The sequence below is a fragment of the Genypterus blacodes genome, unplaced genomic scaffold (genome assembly GCF_046128005.1).
Source record: "Genypterus blacodes isolate CSIRO-AG114 ecotype Tasmania unplaced genomic scaffold, CSIRO-AGI_Gbla_v1 ptg000012l_1, whole genome shotgun sequence".
NCBI lineage: Eukaryota > Metazoa > Chordata > Actinopteri > Ophidiiformes > Ophidiidae > Genypterus > Genypterus blacodes.
The window spans coordinates 1,655,931-1,678,945 of NW_027466826.1; positions in this window are offsets into that span (position 1 = coordinate 1,655,931).

Sequence of the window (23,015 nt, forward strand, 5' to 3'; positions counted from 1 at the left end):
TTGCACCAGCAGCAGCATGGCCGGAGACTGTGGCGAAACCAGCTGGCTCAGGCTGTTGATGGCCGAACCCTTTCTCTGAATCTTCTCCTGAAAGCACAGAGCTCAAAATGACTCACATTCATTACAAATCCTTTAGATTCTGAAGCAAAAGCCATAACTAATGCATTGCAACAACAAAGCATCTTTGATTAAGAAAATACAATCTCCTTTCATTCCACGTTCCTACAGCCAGGAGACTGATTCCATCGTGCTTTTCATTTTAGCAAGACTCCAATCTGATGTCTTTGTGAAATAAAATCTTTCCTTTACTTGCAGTTAGTAATCTTAAGTGCAAATAAAGGGCTGAAAGCTGGAAAGATGCATTGGCACATTGTTTTATCTCAGAGTCAGCCAGACCTGAGCTCGACCTCCTTGTTTTAATATCTTAATCATAACCCGAATGTCACAAAATCTTAAGATCACTGAAATAAAATACGACTAAAATATAACGCTAATCTCATTTGCATTTGTTTGAGATAAATATACTTTATCTTCTGGGAATAAGTACTTTCAAATACCATGTCAAATGATAAAACTGAGTTTGCGTCAAGCAAGCAGTCAGCCAAAGGAGACCACCAAGATGTAATGATTAGCTTTGGAAGAGATCACACCACAAGTAGCTTGCAGGGATCAGAAATAACTTGTGAGTCTGACCACTAAATTCCAGCATTCCCTGATCCAGCCCCTCAGTGAGCACACCCCCTCCCCCCCCAGTATGGCATGTGAATGCCTTGCAGCGATGGATGCTGCATTGCGAGGGTCACAGGGTCAAAGCTAAGGCCTCTCTCCCGGCAGACAAGCGGGCCAGACAGGATATATCGACGGAAACGCGGCAGAACCCCTTTGAGAAGCCCTTTAATGCGCATCATTTTCCTTTTTGGTGTGTTGGACTCATGCCAAAGAGCCCCGGGAATTTTCCCTTCATATTCTTCATGTTTATCTACGGGATCTGATCAAATCCCCACCTGGGTCAGACGCGAGGCATTGCACCAATCACATGCTGAAGACAATTAAATCACGACTACATGGCCACAGATCAGAAAGTCCCCTCAAAAACAGAAGAAGCGGTTTGATAGGGTTTCATGTTGACCCTCCTCCCCGTGGGGCTTTCACAGACGGAACAATTTGCCTCCACCAGGGGAAGTTACAGCGGTGAAACATGAACTGTGAAAGAGTGTTCTCTCACTCTTTGTAATAAAAAAAGGACGCCGGACCAGAGAGGATAACGTTTCATCTTTAATGATGGGTGATAGCAGCTCTAAACTCCGTGCTGTCAATGTAAACGCGGATGCCTTGGCACAGATCTTTAAAACGATCAGCCTTGGGGTAGTAAATGGAGGATAGAGTAATCGGAGACAATCTGACCACACGGAGCAATAGAGCGCAACCGCAACTTGTATATCCCGACTGTTTCCAGTATGGGAACTGGAACCACCCCATCAAACGGCGCTGCCACGGTGAAGAGATGGCATAGCAATCTGAAGCATCAATCCAGCCTCAAAGACCGGGAGGGCAAGAATCAGTAATTTCCCCTCTTTAATAGTCTGTCTGAAGTTTTAGAGCTGTCCAAGCCAAACTGCTTATTTAAACCCATTTCCGCCATTTGTTGTCCTTCCCTTCTTCCCTCTTGCTCCCTCCCTCCCTCCCTCTGTTTCTCTTTCTCCCTCCCTCCCGCCTCTCAGCTGCTTTTTTTAATGCTCTCCAGTTGCAATAGATCCCAGAGATTAGACCGCCGATGATGAAATATTTCCTTATTGTCTGTAATGCAGGAGCGGCCTACAAGACCAAACACGGGCCGGTCTGCTCCTTGTTAGAGCTGCGGCTCCATCAGTTCCCAGGCCGATCCACAGCCCTGACCTGTGTGTTAACTCTGATTAGGTCATATGATAAACATTAGCGCTGCCGCTTTTCCCACAAACTCAGCACCTAAAAAAAGTGTGGCCCCGGGGCGGCAACGTGACACGGGGCACCTTTCAAAGCCAAAGCCGCTTGTGTCCTTTCATGGCACCTCGTTAGGGATTCTCCAGCGGGATAAAAGACCCACATTAAAAAAAAAAAGAAGTGAGCTCCTCCGGGGATGGATGGAGATAGTTTTACACACACTGGCCCATTTCTCCATTGCACTCTCGACGTGGCTTTTGTCACACACATTCCATTGTCAGTATGGTCACAGGCTCTCGGATGTCAGAGCCGGAACATTGTTTTCTCCTCAAAAGTGCATGTTCACGCAGAGAACTTCACTCACACTCATGCATGCCTCACTCTCACAACAGCACTAACTGCACAACTTAGTGACACAGGGCAGCCTGAATAGAGCTTTGTGTTGTCACTCAGGAGAACAGCACAAAGGAGATCAAAGATGATGGACATAATAGTGTCAAGTAATGGCCTCCTACATAAGGAAGTTATTACATCCTGGTGTGAGCTCTGTGTGCTGTTTGATCCTTGAAAGGACAAATGTGTAAATGTCACATCGTGTGTGATTCTGTGGGATTATTCATCATCTTTGTTTATGGTTATCAAAATCACAGCCTTTGCTTAACAAGTGTGTATTTAAACACAGGGAGAACGTAGTAATTTGCTGTGACATAAAGTCTTCTTCAAAGGAGAATCACTTCAGCAGAAATAGTGTTTTAGGATCTCGTGCAACTAATGCTGCTCTCCACAATCCCTCTCGTGTTGTTGAAGCGCTCAATCTCTTATTTAGCAAACTGTGTTCGTGCGTCAGACCACAGAGCATTTCCACATCTTGGTGTCATTGGGTTTCACACGCTGCTGGTGATCAAACCCCACCCTCTGCTTTTTTAGTTTTCATCATTGTTGGTCGGATCGTTCCTACCTTATCGTAGCTTTCTTGCAGAGCGTTTTGGAGGTGAGCCACCTGTCGGGTCAGATGCACCATGGAGATTTCCTCCTGAAACACCTGGCAGTTCAGCTTCATTTTGTCCAAGAGACGAACCTCCAACCGCCTGGATAGCAAGACAATATTTACTTTATGTTCTTTTATAACAGGGCACAACTTTAACTTTAACACAGTTCAGTTTACCTTGTAAAATCATACACATGATTATGATGTGTTTATTGTGCTTTTTAGATTTGTAGTTGTAGCTTTTAATACTTCTAGGTAATATAAAAAAAGGTAGATATTGCCGCTATATTGGGTTAATGGCAGCTAAGTTAAACAGGCTGCTGAGGTCCATCATAGCTAACACAAATACTCTCTCATGTTTATATTCACAACTGCGAGCCATTTAGAGTCGTTACCCCGCTCCACTTTCATGTTTTTGTGCGAGGAAAGCTGAGTTATACGCGGCCGTATTCCACCTACTTCTTCTTGTGAGCGGCAGCGTCGTTAATGTTGTCTCTGAGGCTCTGAAGATTCTGCCTCTTGTTCCTCAGCTGGCCCTCCGCAGACTCCAGCTTGTGCCTCAGCTCATCCGAGCCGAGCTCTTCAACCTCCACGTCTCCGTCTGCTTTCTTCAGCTCCGAGCAAAACGCTACCAGGCCGTGGTGGAGCTCCTGGACCTGATGAGTATAAGGCCAAAGGTGACGCATTATTTCTGTAGCAAGCGTTAAATGTGTTTGAGCTGTTAGTGACCTGCAGGATGACATTCTGGAGCGAGTCCACCTGCTGGTTCAGCTCCCTGATCCTGTCCTCTTTCGCTGCCTGGTTCGCCTGGACATTTTTGTTGACTCCACCATTCTCGTAGCAGCTGAGCTCCGGGCTACTTTGGGAACTCTTTGGCTTTTCCTACGACACAAAACCATGATTTCAAGGGTCGATCGCTGGCATGTAAAGCTGAGAAAATGCGTAGTCCTGACATACCATTTTACACAAGTGCAGCTCCAATTGCCTGTTCTCTGATGAAGATGAGGATGAGGATGATGATGATGTCAGTAGACTCCCAAGCTGCTGATCCAGCAAGAGCTCCCCTGCTGAATCTTGAATTCAGAGCACATTTAGACCATGTGTTGGTAGATGTAATGCACTCTGTTGCGTGTGTTATGTGCTGTATGTCGCAAAACATGCACCTTTCTTGTGTTTCAGAGTGAAGAGGTTCTTATCCTCCTTCATTCCGAGCATTTTCATGCACGAGTCCATGATTTTCCCCACAGTTGTGTCCTTTGGCGTCCTGAGATGGACTATTTGCTCTGATACTGCAACACAACATGGCACAACAGATTAAGATTAAGATTACAAAAGACGCAACTGCACAAAAGATGTTGGCGTAGTTGCACTACAGCACCATTAATCGTGACTTCTATCAGCTGTGAGTTCCGCTGTGTCATGTGGTTTTGGCTGTTATATCTATAATGGAAAAGGGAAGGACAAAATATTCAAATAAAACGTCCGCTTAACATAAATGTTGTCATTGTAAATCTGCGGATGTACCTGAGCGTCAGGGAGCGGCGATTCATGCTCAGGCTGCTCACTTGAGGAGAGGACTTAGACTTGCTCATCGACACTAACGTGGCAGTAAATGTCTCAATGTTATTAGGCCCTGTGGTTTCTATGGAGAAAACATGCGTCAAAATAAACATGTCTGTGACTCATATACTTTACTGGCACACTGCCAGTCCAAACATGTATGAGTGAGCTTGGGTACCCAACAAAGAGTCGAGCCTCTGGGTGTGGGTGCTGGGAGGGTGCAGCTCCTTGTAGATGGCCGACAGTAGCTGCTCCCTATCCTCCAGCGTGGTGATATGGAGGACGTCCAGAATGTTCACGTCTACCGAAGCCACGTCTGCTCCGCTCAGATTTGTTCCTGAAGGAGAAGGTTACGCAACCCTGAAATCTGAGGTATTAACTGCGGCTCGGAATCCATAATCCACAAAATATCATTTGAAAGAACCGTGAGAAAAACAAATGAGGCCATTATATCATTCAGATTCATACATATGTGCTAGAGTGGAAGAAAGAAATTTGCTTCTTTTCAGCTTTCCAGTAATAGATTGAGGTTTAATCTTTCACATTTCTTATTGACATTTATTCATTAAAGTGTTTAGGCAAAGATGAAACAAACTATCAATGTCTTCCTTTGTCATACAGCCATGGGGCTTGGAGAGGAGACAGTCGGGAAAAAATGCTTTACCTCTGATGAAAGGGAGACATTTCTGCAGTCCAATACTGGTAAACCATTGACAGACTTCATCTGTGCTGAGCTCCCTGAGACATTTGGCCACTTGCCTGTCTGTGTCCTGGGGAGAAGGAGAGGTTACATACCTGCTGCTTCCCACAGCGGTGAGCTTCCAAGCGAGACAAAAGCTTTCTGCTTGGACAAGAATCACTCCACATGAATATGGATCGAGGCCCATTAGCATTAGAGAAGAGGTTTCTGTCCTAACATTCCTGCTCTAAAATGAACACCACACCACAAAATCACATTAAAAGTACTTCCATGTAACATATGCGAGACAGGGGTGCCTGCCTGCCTTTGGGGGTAAAAATCATAACATTTAAAACCCATAATATCAGAGTATAACACACACATGCCAGGGATGACACGTCAACAATCTGTGAAACTGGACAGAACTGAAAAAACTATTCACATTCAGCATGTAAGAACCTATTTAATTGAAGGAACAGAAAACAAGACAAAACTCGTTGAAGCATTAGGGCGCTTAAACATTGTCCGTGTCACGTCATGTGATTTTCTCCAACAGTATTTAAACCTCAATCATAACTCTAAGGAGGATCCATAATTCGAAATATCAAGGCAACACATGAATTTGTCTGTTTAACTGTGAAAAATGTGAAAAAACTTCAAAGAATTGTTGACTTCAGTCTGGAGTCTAAACTGAGGTTTCTATGTAATCATTGACTTAGTCACAGATTTTGTGTTTATTGAGTTCCTGGGAAGAAAACTACTGTGTTCCCTGCTGCCAGTAGAAGCTTTACAAGGTTGCAGTGGAGTGATTAGCAGAGTTTAGGTGAGACGCCTGGCTTGTCTTTAGTAATTCACTCTTATGTTATAAAGCAAAAAAGCCTGTATTAGATTATAATTCAGCAAAATCAAATAAACAATCTATAGTTTGATCCATTTTGTCTAATTTGGGCTCCCAGTGTGGGACTGAAGATACAGTCCATGCTGCACAAATGACTCATACATAATTGATGTTGTAGCAGGGGAATATGAAAGAGTTGATATTACGTGAGGATAATAAGTGCAGGACATGAGCAATTTGTCTTCAAAAAAGTTTTTGTCTTTCTTTCCGTTTTGTGTTTCAGCTAACACATGAATCGCTAAGGATACAAGCAATCTTGCTTGGCAAATCCTGGACAGAGACTCAAATCCGGAGAATATTTGCACAGTCATTGCTTTGACAGATCAAGGGAGCTGGGAAATATAAACAGAGCGTATTCTGTAATTGCAGCAGCTCTGGGCTGTGTGCTGATGCCACCCTGAAGGCTCAGCTTTGATGACTTACAGTACCTTCTCAGGGAAGTTTCCATTCTGGTCCTTACACTGAGGCATGAATGACGCTACGCACAGAGCATAAAAACAAGTTGTTGTGGTTAATATTAGAAGCTTACAGCAGCAGGAACAGAGGGATTGTGAAGAATAACTTTGTTTTTGAAATCACATTAATGCTAGACTTACCAACTGTTATACGTCGTTGTCGTGGAAACTCCTTCTTCTCCTGATTTTGGTCTGTGGTCGGAGTTAGAGCGTGAAAGGTTGCACTTCTTGTCACTGTGTCACCAAAACTGCTGGAGCGAGTTATCCCTCTCTGTCATGTAATTATCATATAGTCGTCAACATTATGCTGATAATGTTGTCCAGCTTTATCAATTTACCATCAGTGATAATTCATGACAATATCAATGAGTTAAAACACTTTCAGGAAACATCTATATGACGTGTTGACGTAAATGATATGCAATCAAATCATATGGAGGCCTTCATACCCGTTGCTGAGTACATGCGTCCATCTTGACTCTGTGAGGAAGAGCGCAAAGTTCAGTCATCAGCACATCGGGGTCGCTCACATCTCTCCTCGGGTCATCTGCACAGGGACAGACACAACATGTGAGTAAAGTAGAACTAGAGTCTGACATATTGCTTATAAACAGATCAGTAACATTCTTGTTTTCAGGCTCGGAGGACTTCTCAACCTTCTTCTGAGTCACAGGTCAACAAGTTTGTTTGCATTGCATTATCCAGTGCTGATACTGGACATAGAAAGATGGGGTTGCCTAGCAACTCACCAGACACACTGAAGTCTCTCTGGTTGAGGTTGACATACTTTTCTGACAGCTTTAGTTCTTTCCCACAGAAAGCACATATTCTTACATTTTCCAAATGTCACTTGGTCAGCATGTAGATCTTTTTTCTGCTATGATAACAAGCAAGACGAATGAGGCTGAGCGTATGGCATCCCAGCTAGGCCTGCTTTTCTCAGGCAACACAACACTATGATGTGACTGTGACATGCTGGAATGCTTACAGCACTAACTAAGGACTATTTTAACTCTCCTACTTTAATGGATTACAGCATGGAGATGGTCTTTTTTTAATGGAGAAACCTTAAAATACGTTCTAAAAAACAGTAGTCTCTTCAAATACTTCACCCGACAACAAAAAAATCAGGCTAATTTCTTAAACACATGTTTTTCATTTCAGGGGCCTGTTTCTGAAAGGCCGGTTTGACATAGAGGGGAGTTTAGTCAGAGTCAGAATCAGATAAGACGGTGTAATTGGTTTATGTGTGTCACCAGTGGAATCTTGTCTGGGTCCTGGAGAGACAGTGGAGTACAGATTGTAGGGGAGTGGGGGGGGCAGGGGGGGGCAGTGGTTGGGAAGACGTACAAGCTGGCGCTCCGTCCATCACCTGGCTCTCCTGTGAGTCACTTTGGGGAGAAGATCATCAAGTCTGGCCCACAACAAAGCCGAATCAGAGTGCTGTCCACGCTAAACACCACACTGGAGTGAGAAAAGGGCGAGGAGCCTCGGCCAAAACACGAAGACACGTAAGAGCAACCCTCATCCAGCTGACCTCAGACATAACAGAGAGAGCCTTTGAAATTCGTTGAAAATCACTTCCAGTCTCGCTCTGTGACTTCTTTTCACCATGCATGAGGGAAGGGACGCAAGATGGAGAGCTGTCTGAGAATGCTAATGGAGGGTAGCATTACACCCACCCTACCGCAGCCATGTTCAGACTTCACACAGTGTGTGTTTTCCAGGAAAAGCCCAATCCAAACAGAGAAGGACAGGGAAATTTTGGGCAGGCTTAGGGACACGGGCTCATGTTGTCTTTAAGGAGTAATGGAGAGACGGACATCATGTCCTCTCACCTCCATCCGTCAGTGAAAGGTTGAGCGAGGTCTGTCACCTTAAAACCATTGCAGCAACACACACACACACACACATCGAGAAGTCTTGCTTTCTCAATTGAATGTGACACATTCTGGCAGTCACTCACACACACACAACACGCAAACACACACACACATTAAGAGTTCAAAAAACAAAATAAAGCTTCATGGTCAGAACTTTTCAGCACATTTATGTAATTGAGAGGCAAAAGTGATGCTTATCGTTTCCAGTGTTATTGTCCTCCCCTGGTCTGAAAGGAAAGTAAGCTCTTTGAGAGACGATGAAGGGAGGAGAGCGTGCTGAGTCACAGGAACCCAACACCTGGGAACCGCCTGCTCAGCCACGCACTGGGAATACACACACAATAGTGAAAAAGAGATTCCAACAAAGGGAAACTTCTGCAGCTCCCAGAGGAGGCGTTGGAGGTACTGTAGCCATGTCACATAATGACTGCAATTTCATCTAAATGGGGACTGGAGATCAAAACGAAGAAGCAACACGGTGGATGAAGCGAGTCATCGTCTGTTGACATTTACATTGTACTTTAAATTTTCCTAAATGAAAACAGAATGCTTTTCACACAAGTACTTGTAACCTTTGCACACCCAAGATCTGCTCAGTAAGCGGCAATAGACAGATTTCAAAATGTAAGTTTCCTTGACAGGAAAACTAAGCATTTTCCACAATATTGAAGTAGAAATAGTAATGGAGACATGGCTGTAGTTATAATATTGGGACCCACCCTTCTGTAGGTTCTCAGGGAGAGGAGCCACCTGGTAGGAGTTCCGTAGCAACCTGGGTATCATTGCATCTTTATCCCCCTCATTCATTGGAATAGCTTCCCTCTCCTCGCCAAACTCATCATACACGCCCTCCTCAGACTCGCTTGTGCTATCATCTCCAACCCTGTTCTCTGACATCTCGCACACACCCTTGGACTCCTCTGACGCCACGCTCTCCATCTTCTCCTTGTAGCTTTCTTGGTCCGTGGCAGCGAAGCTTCCATCACTGCCAGAAGTGTGTGCCACACTTTCCTCTGAATTGATGTCAAAGAACTGGTCATCATCGATGACATCAGAGGGAGTGGGTGGGATCAAATTAATAACAGGTGGTAGAACGAGGCTTTCAGTAGCTGGTGTGCCATCGGTGCCACTCTCAAACCACAGCCGGTCTTCTTCCTCATCTTCCTCATCTTCCTCATCATCGCCATTATAAGGCCTGATGGTGCAGTCGGACGATGGATTGATAGGTAGCGAGGACAGAAGCTTCAGTCTTTTCTTTTTCAGAGCTTTTGGGCAGGCAGACACAGAGCTGGCTGAGCGAGCGATGAAGATTCGCAGGATTGGGGAGTCTTCATCAGGCAGGCTAAAGCTGGGGTTGTCCACCCCCAGATCCTCCACTGTAATCTGGATAACCTCCCTCTGGCCTGCCTCCCTTAGATCCGAGCGTGAGTGCCGAGGGCCCCTGGTCCTCTTCTCCTGCCCCTGCAGAGGATCCTTCTTCTCACCACTCAAACACGAGCAGCAGAAAAGCCTGCGTGAAAGCCGCCAAGTGCTCTTCCTCCATGGCCGCCTAGCAGGCCGCCACTTCTCTGAGTCTGGGTTTGCGCTCGCCATGCCAGACCGGCTACACTGTCATTCTTGAGTTAGAGTCAATTAAACCTGTTTAGACTGAAAAACAGATCAACCAACCATCCACACCTCTGGAGCTGAATGCTGCCCTGTGATAGAAGACACGGTCTCTGCACACAACACAAAGGCTCTTTTGCGACACATGTTGCCAAGGAGAGCAATGGAGGGAAAAAAAATGCAGAAATTCATGATGTTGGGGTCAGGTGAGCGCTTCAAATGAATGCTGCTTTCAATCAGCATGCTTTCATATGTTAAGCAGGAATATTGTTTAGACACAGCTTTGGTTTCAAAGGGCTTTAATATGGCAACGACAGCCTGCCAAAACAAAGTCTTGGCATAGAATATGTATAATATGCATGGTAAAATGGAATAAATTACGAAAATATAATAAGCAGTGCATTAGTTTGACCATATAGAGCGTGTTCACGTGTTATGTATGTATGTGGTTGGCTGTGTGCGTGTGTCAGGGCCTGTGGTTGTATGTTATTAAGGATCAAGGTTCTGTTTCTCTGTGGGTCATCTGTTGGGAGCTGGTGTTTGGAAACAGGTGAGAATATGGGCAGGCGGATGCTTGACTCACACAACCCGTATGGCATCGGATGACATTTCCTTCATTCCACAGGCCCAGTCCTGTTCTCTCTGTTACATGATAAGTCATCCGACATCGACTTAAAACCATCCTGCCTCACCACCCACATTGACGGCTTGTATGCAAAGATGATATCCGCGGTTATATGCTTTCCCACGACCATTAAATGACAGTAAAGTGATGTGAAAAATGACTCGTATATCAATATCTACCTTCTGACCCTGCATCCTTGCTCTGCCTTTGCTGCTATTATTTGTTTCTTTGCTAAGTCATTAAATCCCATCTCAAAACCGAGCTAGTTTACTTTCTGAGCTCCTGTCTTCACAGGCCCGTTTCCAAAAGGTTTGAAGTTTACCTGCCTGCAGGGTATGAGTCACAAATTTATCCTGGGTCTCGCTCTGCACTTCTATCTTCTGTGATAAAAGCTCCAGTGCATGATGTTACCCACAAACCTATGGAAAGTCGGCCCTATAGCGTTTGTATGTTTAAATATACCACAAAGGTTCCCTTTATTGCCATTTTAATAACATTGACTGCTTTTTCCCAAATGAGAGCTGCCCTCAGACAGAGTAACTATTCTTAAATTAGGCTACACAATACGTTGGCCTGCAGTAACTTCTGCTAAGTGGCATCAGAAACAAGCAAAGGTTGCCTATTCTCCCTGTAAAGATAGAAATGAGCATTTACATAGTGAAGTTCTAAACGAAAAGTTTGTTGTTCAGCACAAATTGCCATGAGGTGACTGGTGAGTGGGAGGCTGGCAGACTGTTGACAGACTTTGTGCAGGTCTGAAGAGTGTTGGTGGTGGTGGTGGGGATGGTGGGCGGGGGGGTGGAGCCTTCTACATGGCACTGGTAGCCTCACATGATGGTTTCTGTTGGAAGAGAGGGCGGTCTGGAGCCTTTGCTCCGACACAGCCTCAGATTTAGTGCCAGAGGAGGGAAGGGAGGCGGGGACACAACGAGCTGGGTTCAGTTTACCCTGGGATTGAACATGACGCAGCAAATCTGAAACACTGAGAGGCAAATCGATGGGTACAGTACAGCTGAGGGGGTGAGGGAGAGCACAACGTCCTGTCCACTTTAAAAACAGCTGAAACCCATTTTGGGAATCAAACATTCAAGGCAAAGTTCTAAAAATGTATGTAAATGTAAAGCAGTTGCCTCCATCCGTATCCATATAGGGGTGGGGGGTTCAGTGACATCATGCTGGTCAATAACGCATGCCCAACAAAGGGGGGCAGTAGAGAGCGTATGCACATACGAACACTGACGGGACAAAAAGCAGAACCTACCACTTCATAGAACGGCCTCCTCTGGTATTCACAAGTCTGGATGAAGTTAGACTCCACAACTGCTTTTCATTCACGGCGCAGGGAGGCAGGCTTTCATGATATCTTCATCCAGCATTTGCAAGAATATCAGGTTTTGTCGTAATCCTTTTTACATGTTGCTGGAGTATACATAAGCAGTAGGGGAACCAAAAGATATATGTAGGATTAATGCTTCACCTCCTTTACATGGGTTATGTTTGAAATTAGCTGAAAATCTGCAACCACACAGGCAGATTTGTGAGAAATTAGTTCCTTATGAGAGATGTGGAGAGACGGTTTAAGTGACAGCGCAGACAAAGATGAATGTTTCACAGTCGCCGTAGCCTGGGGCCGTTTCTGGGAGAGATGAGTGAGACAGACACAGAGACCCTAAAGTCGCCATTCTGAATGTCTGCGCACATTTTCAAGTATTCTCACTATTTCCCTGCTTCTTAACTCCTCTGATTTATTTGCCTCTCTCCTGAGAGACGTCTGCACTCATAAAATGACGTCACTTGACTTGCACTTGGTGACTCCGTCTACACTTCCAGTCGTAGGTCTGTGACGCCAAGCGTGCTCTGTGTGTGTGTTTTTTACTGGTCCCGCCACCAGAGAGTGGTAGATCCTGGACGGGACCCAGACTGCCACACAGCCAACATCAACACCAGCCCTCCACTCTGAAACACCCTCACTTCTTTGCTCAGTTCAAGCACTGCGAAACATGTTGAACATTTCCTGTGACAGTCCTGTTTCCATAGCCATCAGGACTCTGCATCCACAGTCTCTTAAGTGCAGCGGGTTCTGTGGTGCGCATGACCCTGTTTGGCCAGGCTAAAGACTCTCTCAACACACACTCACGCATACACAAAAAGACAGTCAGCCGTTTTGTAATTGCCTTTACCAAACAAGAGGCAGCATGAGTCACTTTCCAGAGGCATGGAATGTCACCTCTTCCTGTCAAACTTGAGGGAATTGGGAGAGTTATTAACTCAAGAACAACATCCACGGCCTGTCCACATTTATTGTCCAGGATGTTGAGCAAACAGCCAAACAACATTTGGAGCATCACATGGACTTTGTAAAAGGATCTACACAAACAAGTACACTCAACCCAGGACGGATTTGTTGAATTCCCGACTCAACAGATACATCAACACATCGCAAACCAAGTGTTTGCACCAAGGTTGGCTGATATACGCGTTCATATTGCATCTCCCTGTTTGCGCTTGGCACCACCAAACCTCTTAGATGTGAGGCCGAGTGTGCCAAATATTTGCAGTTTCCCTTGCGGCTGATACCTAATAGCATGAGAAAGAGCGTTTGGCGGCGAGGAAGGCGAGGGCAGTGACCTTGAGAACTTCTGGGTTGAACTTTCCCCCGTCCCCCTTGCCCCCCTCCCTCCAGTCCTCCTGCTCCCTAATCAATTACTGTTGGCAGTCAGGAGACCACCAATGATCCGCAGCAGCGGCAGCGGCAAGGCAGACGTGGTTTGGCGGTAGGGTTGGGGGGGGTTGGAGTGTGGGCTGTGGGAGGATGGCAGGGGAGGGGGGGAGAGAGGGGGGGGAGGAAAGAAGTCCTACAAATGGCTTTGATCAAAACGCTGCCTGAAGAGATGAGGAGGGGAACGAGACCCCCCTGGTTTAAATGACCCTTGAACGGTTTTATTTATCTATGAAAATGAAAGACGGCATGCTTTTGTATTTCGCGTCTCAGACTGTTGCGCTCGAGTGGATGGCCGTAGATCACAAACGCTGCTCATGCTCATGCTCACAAACACACACGCACAAGCACACGCACACACACACACACACACACACACACACACACACACACACACACACACACACACACAGGGACAGTAGAAACCAGACAAAACTGTCTGGGCTCAAACACAACAATGTAGGAAGGCCACACGTGTAAACACAAACCTGTTCCTGCGACGCTCTTTGAAGCAGGAGGTAAATAATTTACAGGCTCCTTTTTTTTAATGAGAATCTGTGCCGTTCCCACGCCCGACGTGGCAAGAATGCACAACAAACTCATTTATCTTGAGTCGCCTGATTGGTTCGCTGGAATCTTGAGTTTGTCTTTGACACTGATAGAAGTTTAATTTGGTGACTGGAACTCTCCCACCCCATCTGACGCTGTTCTCATTTCGCGTTTATTCTTTCCCTTACTTTTCCTCTCTTTCCCCCCCTTTGTCCCTCTTCTTTCCATCCTCTGTGTTTCTTAGTTTATCTTTTTATAGAGTGAGAGTGAGACTGAGAGGGATGGAGAAAGAGGCCCATATTCCTGTACATGTCAGAAATGTTTGTGCCATTAATTCTCTGTCTTGTTTTATGGCCGAGGGCAAGGCAGCGAGCGAGAATACTGTGTGTGCGGGTAAGATAGAGAGAAAGTTAAAAGAGAGAACTGAAAAAGGGGAATAACAGCTCTTAACTCCTCAGTGGACAGCAGACTGCAGGGACACAGAAACCTGCTTTACAAGATGTGGCCTCCTCTGGGTCTCTCTATGGTCAGCCCTTTCTCAGACTTTCCCTGCACACAATTAATGGCATTATGAGCACCACTGGAAAACCTCAACTACACAGTTAGTTGTGTCTACAGCTTTCCCATGGGAACATCATTCTGTATATACACAGTTCTCCGAAGTGAAAGTCTTGCTTTACTTCTCACCGATTGCTCTCCATAGGGAAAAGCTCAGATAGGTTTGATGAGATATGCAAAATCAAACGTCTCCAATCTGTCGTTTCCAGAAGCAACAAGGTCTTTCATGACACATCGCTGAGCAATGCAGACTGGACTCGGATTCGGGCAGTTCTTCAATTCAATCCGCGGTATTGTTTGGCGTGCCGGATTTGTCTTTGTCATGAGATGTTTTTCACAGCCAGACAAGTATGGTCACTGTGATGTCCACAGCCAGACCATCTGAGCCTCATCAGGCAGGCATTTCAAAGCCGCTGTCATGGATATTTAGAAAGGGGCAGACCAAGAAACAAAGGCGCAGTATTGGCAACTTGTCTATTTAGAAACCCCCTTTGAGGTTTCCTAACGATGCCTGTGCCCTCATAGAAATCACTGCAAATTAATTTCAACACTTAGTGAAAAGATGGATTAGTGCCGAGACGATGGCACAAAGGGTGTTAAATATGGCGAGCAGCACGCGGGACCACAGGCCGGGGCTTGGACACATTACCAGCAGCTGCCAACACTGACCTATTTTCACCAAACCAGCTTAAAGGTTTCTAACATCCTCTATTGTGCAAAGGTCCTGCAAAGCACACCATTGAAGTCCTATCTGCATGACCCCTTTGGGCACGGTGCCGTTTGATGCCTCTCATAAGAGCAGCGATGGGGTTTTAATGAAGTGTGGCAGGTATTTAGATGGTCCATATTGATCTGGATGGTTAGGGGCAGATGTTGGAAGAGACACCGTGGGGGAAATGGCTCTATAAAGAATACAAACAAGGGCCCAAACTATTGCGGTCACGACTCAGACAGACACAACCCTCACTCTTAAACCAAGAGAGAAAAGTGATTTCAGATTCAATTATCTTCTTTGGTGGAGGAAATGGCGAGCAGATGGCAACAATAGTCACGGGCCTCACCATGATCAGCACTGTTCAAATCTTTTCTTTGGGACAAATTTACCGTGGCCTCATGAGGTTTTCATTGAAGTATTAGCGCTACGAGGTGAAGCTTGCCAACAGGTCAATGGCATTAGGGACATGACAGGGGCCCTTAGGGGGAGAGGAAGGGAGGAAAGGAGTCTTGCGCTATTCATGTAAACTCCTCCTGACATCATACCCTTTCAAGAATAAAAATTGCTTTGTCCGAATGTATTTAGTCAGGTTATGCGGTTCTTGGAAATGAATGGGATTTTTTTCCCCTATGCACTGGAAATGGGCTTAATATCCTTTAAATTCTTTCATATTTATGTATTTGGCCATGTAAGGGAAAATAACCCATATCATGATGCAAAGTGTGATTTAAAAGATTGTTCATTGGTGCGTGCAGCCTAAGCCGTGACATGGACGTGTGAGTTGAGGATGTCGGTCGACTGGCTCATGAAGTGACTAACCGCTCATAGGAAAGATTTATGAAGACAAAGGATCGGAGGCAAGTCTGAGTTTGTCTGCTGGCTACCAGTGTGGGAGCAGAGCGAGAATCAGGTTTGAAGGATGAGCAAGTTCCTTACCATGAGTTAATGACTGCTATTTAAGGGAACATGAATCTTGCTTCTGGAAGGGCAGCGACCCTGTTGTGGGAAAACTGTCCAATCTGCTAATTAGATTCATGCCAATGCTGAATGAAAAGGGAATGTGTTTAGTGTTTGGAAATAGCATTGCATGACCCAAATGGAAGAAAACGTTCTATTGACTAAGAATTAAAGGATTTAGAGGGTAATAAAAGAGAAGCCATCTGAAAGTGATTCATATTCCTGAGATAAAACTGTAACACAATGCTGCGTTTTGTCTTTAGCCTGTTTTACCTTCAGGCCGACAGAGTTTGTGTAATTAAGTGATAAGTATGATTTAGTTGGGTAAACTGGATTGTGTAACTGTGTGTGTGTGTGTGTGTGTGTGTGCGTGTGTGCGTGTGCGTGTGCGTGTGCGTGTGCGTGTGCGTGTGCGTGTGAGTGTGCGTGTGTGTGTGCGTGTGTGTGTGTGTGTGTGTGTGTGTGTGTCTATCTATCTCTGTTCGGGTCATATGTTTCTCATGTTTATTCTCTATTATGAACCTCAAAATCAAAATGTAATGATTGTTTAATTCTCATCACCCATCTGAGATCCTGAGTCAATTTTGGGGCATTTCTGTGCAATACATTTGGATAAGATTCACACACACACACACACACACACACACACACACTCTCCCCCCCCCTCTTTCTCTCTCTTTCTCCATCTCTCACTCAAAACTATTAATGAAGGTCTGACATTACCAATGCAAGATGGCACAAAGGCCACCTTTGAGAGCATAATATCAGGAGTAATCAGCACCTTGAATGGCTTCTACAAAACCCTAGAAACACAATGGGATCAAATGTACTGTATGCTCGCTGATCAGCCCGTGACAACAGTCAATGTTCATGCAGATTGCCAACATTTGAGCAACCAAGGGAGTGATCCTTTAATTTCACAGAATGAACTGTCGACAGAAACCTGAACCTTCTTAGCAGCTAAATTAGCACAATGGTGGCTCATTTCCTAGCCTGAATGAGCTTTTGAAACTTCCATAAGCTTATATTCATCCTCTGACCACAATAGTTTACATGATATAAAGTAGAATTACATTATCACACACCAATTCTGATACTAAGCTGTTATTAATTTTCTAAAGGACTATCTCGTGTTTTTAGATTAACCACTTGATCATAATGTGATTTCATGACAATACAATATTAACAATCATCTGTGAATCCCTGGAAGTTTTTTGAAAGATATCAAACAGCCAATTTCAATTTGGATATTGTGTTTGATATATTTCTTTAATACATTTGAACATTTTACCTACCATATCATTGATAATAAACTTTATTATGTAACCCAAAAAACATTGTGTTACAATGCATTGACACAACTCTGAAATGATCAATTCTTTGTCAAAAGTTGTTTGTTATGTGTATCTTTGCTCTGACCTTTACATGACCGGGGCCTCGTAAATAATTTTGTTGAAAGCTATGTTAAAAGCAATTACACAGTGTTCAAAAACCTACTGTAACCCTTTAAATCACAGGCCTGCACACTTGCCTCATCCTCTGTGATTAGCAGTGGCTGTTCGTAAATGACTTTTAGCTCTTGCTGGCTGCTGCAGCGTGAGAGGGGAGTATTTGTGTTCTTTGCCTCCTGTGTTGACGCTCGTCTCTGGAGGCCATTAAGCTCTGCTAGACAGCAGTAGGCTGTTTTAGTACTCAGGTTGCTGAAGGTTGCTCTCTTACCTTGACCCCTGCTGCAACAGGATACCTTGAATACAGTCTTCCTCCATTTCTTCAAATAGCAACATCGGGGGGTTTTTCACACCCCTGTTGTGCAGTCAAAGTAAATGAGATCTGGATATGCCTGCAATTGTCTAATCATTCTAGCTGCTGATCATAGTACATTTGCTCACATATCATATCCTTGTTCTAGCTCTTTTTTGATCAATTTATATTCATTCTCTTTTTCCAAACTCTCATTGCATTACTTACAAATATATGAGTTTAATTGTCAGTGTGTTAAAGGGAACTGATAGCGCTCATTAATAGTTGTCTTATTCAAATAATAAACTTGGGCAAGGATGTTTTTACATTCCCTGTGTGATAAAACTGTTAAAAGTGTTTTATCTCCCCCAGACCCAATTACATCACACATATATCACACATATTTATATTCATAATTACATGGCTTTGAAGTTTTGCCACCTAATACAACTTTTAACTTTTACTTAATTTGAAAAACAGTAAAATAACCACACAAATACCCCCCAAGAACATAAACCACAAGAACAAGAACCTTGTGATACTGACGTCACAAAATGCTATTCGTCTGTCGTTTGTAGACATTCTAGTGTACCATAACTACTTAGCAGAGCCTTTGTAGAGCCGTTTGCATCAGCATTCTGAGCAGGGTGGTCACAGCCGGGCCCAGCCTTTCCCTCAGGCCACATCTACGTACGCCTCTATTAAACCAAAGGAAGCCAAACATGCCACAGCCTCAGCAAATCACAGCCTGTTCTGACTACCTCAGCTGAGGGGTCATCCCGGGACTTTAAAAAAGAAGAGAACAGATCAGTGTTTTCAGTTTTGACGCTTACACAAATCCACGTCCCCATCAGCCCAGGCTAGGGTGGAATGCGGGGGGGGGGGGAACTGATGGCTGACAGGAAGTCCTTATTGTACCAGCGCAGAGGTCCCAGAGCCAGACAGCATACGGAAACGATGTCATCCCCAGCATATCTTTGTGCTCGCAACAAAGACGTAAATAAACACTGTTACCCCCACCGGTCTTCAACTGTCATTTCAATTATCCAGTGTCGTGACCAAAAACCGTGGCCTGTGTTTTTTCCCAGCCGTGCCGTTACCCCTGACCTCTGCGGCTCGTGCCTGAGGTGATTTTCTTTAGTAGTCCGTGGGGTCAGTATTTAGCCCGTAGCCGTCAATAGTGGGCTTAAATCTGCAGAGTCAACATTCTGTCTTCCTGGCTGTTGGCTGCATTAGCACACTGAAAGCCCCCACAGCCCTTCCACTCCCACTCCCCAAACATCCTCCCTAAAGCCAGATAGTATCTCTGTCCCGTCCATTCCCGAGCCGGCCAAACGCCTGTGCTCCTCTGAGAACTTGGGCTCCGGCACAGGTTGCACCATACAGATCTGATACAGATGTACAGAGGCTTTCGAGGAAGTCTTCAATGAAAGCTGTTGTGAAAAACACACACACACACACCTTACTTTTCTGGGAATTTTGAATCCACGTAACAAATCAACATTGCATGCAGTCACATCTCATACTCCAATACTCAAATCAATGCCTTGCTTAATTAAATCAATGGTGAAGCATCTTTCGTCTCGCTTTCACCTGAACCTAATCTCACTGGCCATCTTAGTTATACGAACCCTTTCAACCTGGGTAAGACGATGCCTTGTTGGTGGTGGTCTCTAAAGACCGGCAGGGACAATGGATCAAATACAAACTGAGAGGCTTTGAACTATTGTTGTCACTCTCTTTCAGTCTATTGCCCATGCCTGCCGTGACCCTCCGCTTCTCCTTTTGCTCCAAATATCGAGCGAGCTCCGACTAAGAGAAAAGGCTCCCTTTTCACTGAAAGTGCCTCATTGTAAAAGAGGGGGCGAGAAGGGGGGAGATTTGATTTGCGTATCTCATCGCCCAACCTGTGTCCTAGATAACAGTGTCCTCTCTATGAATGCATGTAGATTTCTACTGGATTCATACTGGCTCGCTGTCCTGTTTTCAATCTGATAAAACTCTGCTTGGAATTCCCCTCCACTGGACTGCAATGCCATTAAATGCAGTTGCTTTGCACCGCCGTAAACCGTGGGTGGGTACATATATCACATTCACTGTAGGAGCAGAGTGTGGGAATAGCACATTACATGCAACAGGATTACATGTAATTCAATGTCATACAGTCTACATGCCTCTCCAGTTAAACATACCGTGATACATGAGACAAACAATTCTCCACAGAACACGAGCATCCTCCTAGAGAAAAGCATGGAAAATGTGTTAAGCAGTAATCAACTGCGCTCATAACTGCATGGTTACGAAACCAGTCCTAAAAATTTCATTGTGCATTTTCAGAAATAAGCCATGCACTCTGTAGGGCTGCAGAAAGGGAAAGCAACTTGGAAATGCCGGAGCTCATTTGACTGCAGACGCCGCTAAACTTTGCCAGCTTTCATGAATAACAGAATAAAACAGTCAAACCCGGACGGCAGAAATCTTCCCCTTTCCAAATGTTTGAAAAATGGAACTTTCTTTTGCGAGAGGAATCCCAAGGAATCCGATCCCAGAGTATCAATCTCTGTCTGCATGATAAAGACACTGATGACAGAGGAGTTGATCACTAGCCTAGGGTGGGGTCCAAGCATATTTGTCTGCAGTTTTACAGTAAATGCTGCTGTCTCCACCCAAACTCAAACCACTCCACAGACGTCTCTCTCTTCCCAAGCTGTCAGCAACCATCCAGTCTAACAGATTGTACAGCCTGCGTTTACCTTGGTTCCATGAAGCATTTCCAAAGGAGAGGACTTCGAGGAGCCTTGGCTAATGAGAAAACAACATGTATGTAATCAGCTAGAGAGGAAGGGGGAATTCTGCAAACCTCAGTAAAGCTATCGCTGGCAGGGGCTGTGCATGATCCAGGCATGTCAGTTTCTGCCAGCTGGCACAGGCGCCCTGGCAGAACCACGCATGGTGGTTAATGGATCATAAAGGTTTGCTGGGAGTCGCTTCACAGCTCAAGTTGATTTAGCAATGTAACGCAAACCCATTAGTGCAGTGTGTGTAAGCAAGCGTCGCATGCAGACTCCATGCACCATGTAGGCTCCATGCAGAAATATGGAGACTTACAGTCTTCGGAAAATCATCATATCTGGGCAAGTCCAACCAAAGGCAGTTAGACATTTCATCAAACGAAATGATGCACTTTAAAATCACATAATCGCTATAGAATTATTGGAATACTGGAGGGAATTATTCTCAACTGCTTTGTGTTAAACTGTAGGCAATTTCCTAACCATCCTGTCCACAAAACCAATCCATTAAATCAAAGTCAGTGTTTATAATAAGATGTGTACTGCCTTTGCCCCTCTTTATAATGCAACTAAATTGTTTTTGCCTCCTTATTTAGCACAGTTTATGAGGCCCCTAGCACAGTACACACATCAATCGTTAACAATTCTGGATCTCAAGGCTGGATTAGCAGCAAGACAAAGGGCGAGTGCATCATTAAAATGTCCAAAAGAGGGTTTAATCCTACCTTTAAACAAGAAGGGCCCACCTCTGAGCTCGGCAGCATTGTTCCCTGTGGGTGTGCGCTTCAACTCGACATTTTGAGCCCTTCACTTTCTGTGTATGAAGATAAGTGACACACTGTAGATACTGCGTTGGCATGAGGACAAGCTGGCCTGCTGACAGAAAGGGATTAAACAGTATTAAGAGTGTCCAGATGCAGGGTTGCATGCACATTGGTTCAGACTAATACTCCACATACTGACACAGTGCACTGCAGGACAAACCGTGAGAGAAAACAATGTTGTAACATCCCTAAAGGGCAACTGATTTCTTTCTGTCTATGTGTGTTGTTTAAGCGTCACACAAAGAAACCCGCACGACACCAGAATATGTTTGTACACATGAACATCGCACCGTTAAAGCCTATAGCTGTTGTTTAAAGCTGATTACAGAGGGCCAGATGGATCTATTCTAGTTGTAGGTTTACGCGGCAGCTCCTCCCCTCCAGCAAAGCATACACATCTGCAAGAGTGAATGACGGAGTAAACAAACTGGGTCATTCAATTAGTAATAATGGATCAAAATGCTTCAGCTTGGTGTTTTTTTTTTTTTCAGATATGAGAGTAATGATCTAGAGTCCACAATGTCCCACTTATATATCATTTTTCTATATGATGTATGTTTCCACTGAGGTCATAGTAGGAAGGCAGAGTGTGTGAACCTGTAGTGTAGTTACAAAGGCCAGACATTGTCCGGTCACGGCTCTGGGGCAGGACCTGCTCCCTGGATGGCCTCTGCTGGAAGTCTCCCGTGACCCTTCAAACTTTCCATAAATCTGCTGAGTGATTGCGGTAGTCAATTAACACTGTGTAAATTGCTCCCGGTGGAGGGAACGGTCACATCCGTCACAGCAACAAAACCAAAAACTGTGGGTTCACTCTGAGTCCTGCGATAATAACACAGTAGGCTTGGTACAATGAAAAATGGGTTGAGGGCCCACAACTATAATAGCTGCTATTGTGCTGGTGGTCACACAGTCACTCAAGTGCAATATTCAGGAAGGCCATTTCATTACATCCAATAGAGCCTCAATCATGTGTAAAATTTGCAGTTTCAATAGGCTGGTTATCATATCCATCATCAGTGGCTACAGTGAAGGCTAATGGAGGCCCTTTCTTCCTTTACACTATCAGAGTTTGGCTTAATTTAGTCGTTTTTTAATCAAGGCGGACCTTTCGCTGATTAGCACCGCACTGGTGGGGGGTGTCCACGCCAATATGTTTTCTTGAGATTAGGACAACGTAGAATTTGTTCTGGTGGAAGGCAGGGGGGAAAGGGGGAGTCTAAGTAATTCAAAGGGTCCACAGTGATGTCCACAGTGAACTACAACGCAAACGAGTGCATTTAGTAGTGCGACCTTGTTTTGATTTGTAAGGATCTAGAACATGACTCCCTTCTTTCTTCCATAGGTCAGCTACTGTATGAGGTATGAATGGTGCTTCATGAACGCACATAATGGCAAAAATGTTGGTGGGGTGTGGACGGTGTGAAACAACTGTAGGAGGTTTGACGTCCTACATTCACTCAACAGTGGTGAGAAGCAGAAGACGCCCAGACAGGGAATGAGGCAGCGGATCAGGATGGTGATTCACTGTATCTGTCTCATCGTCGC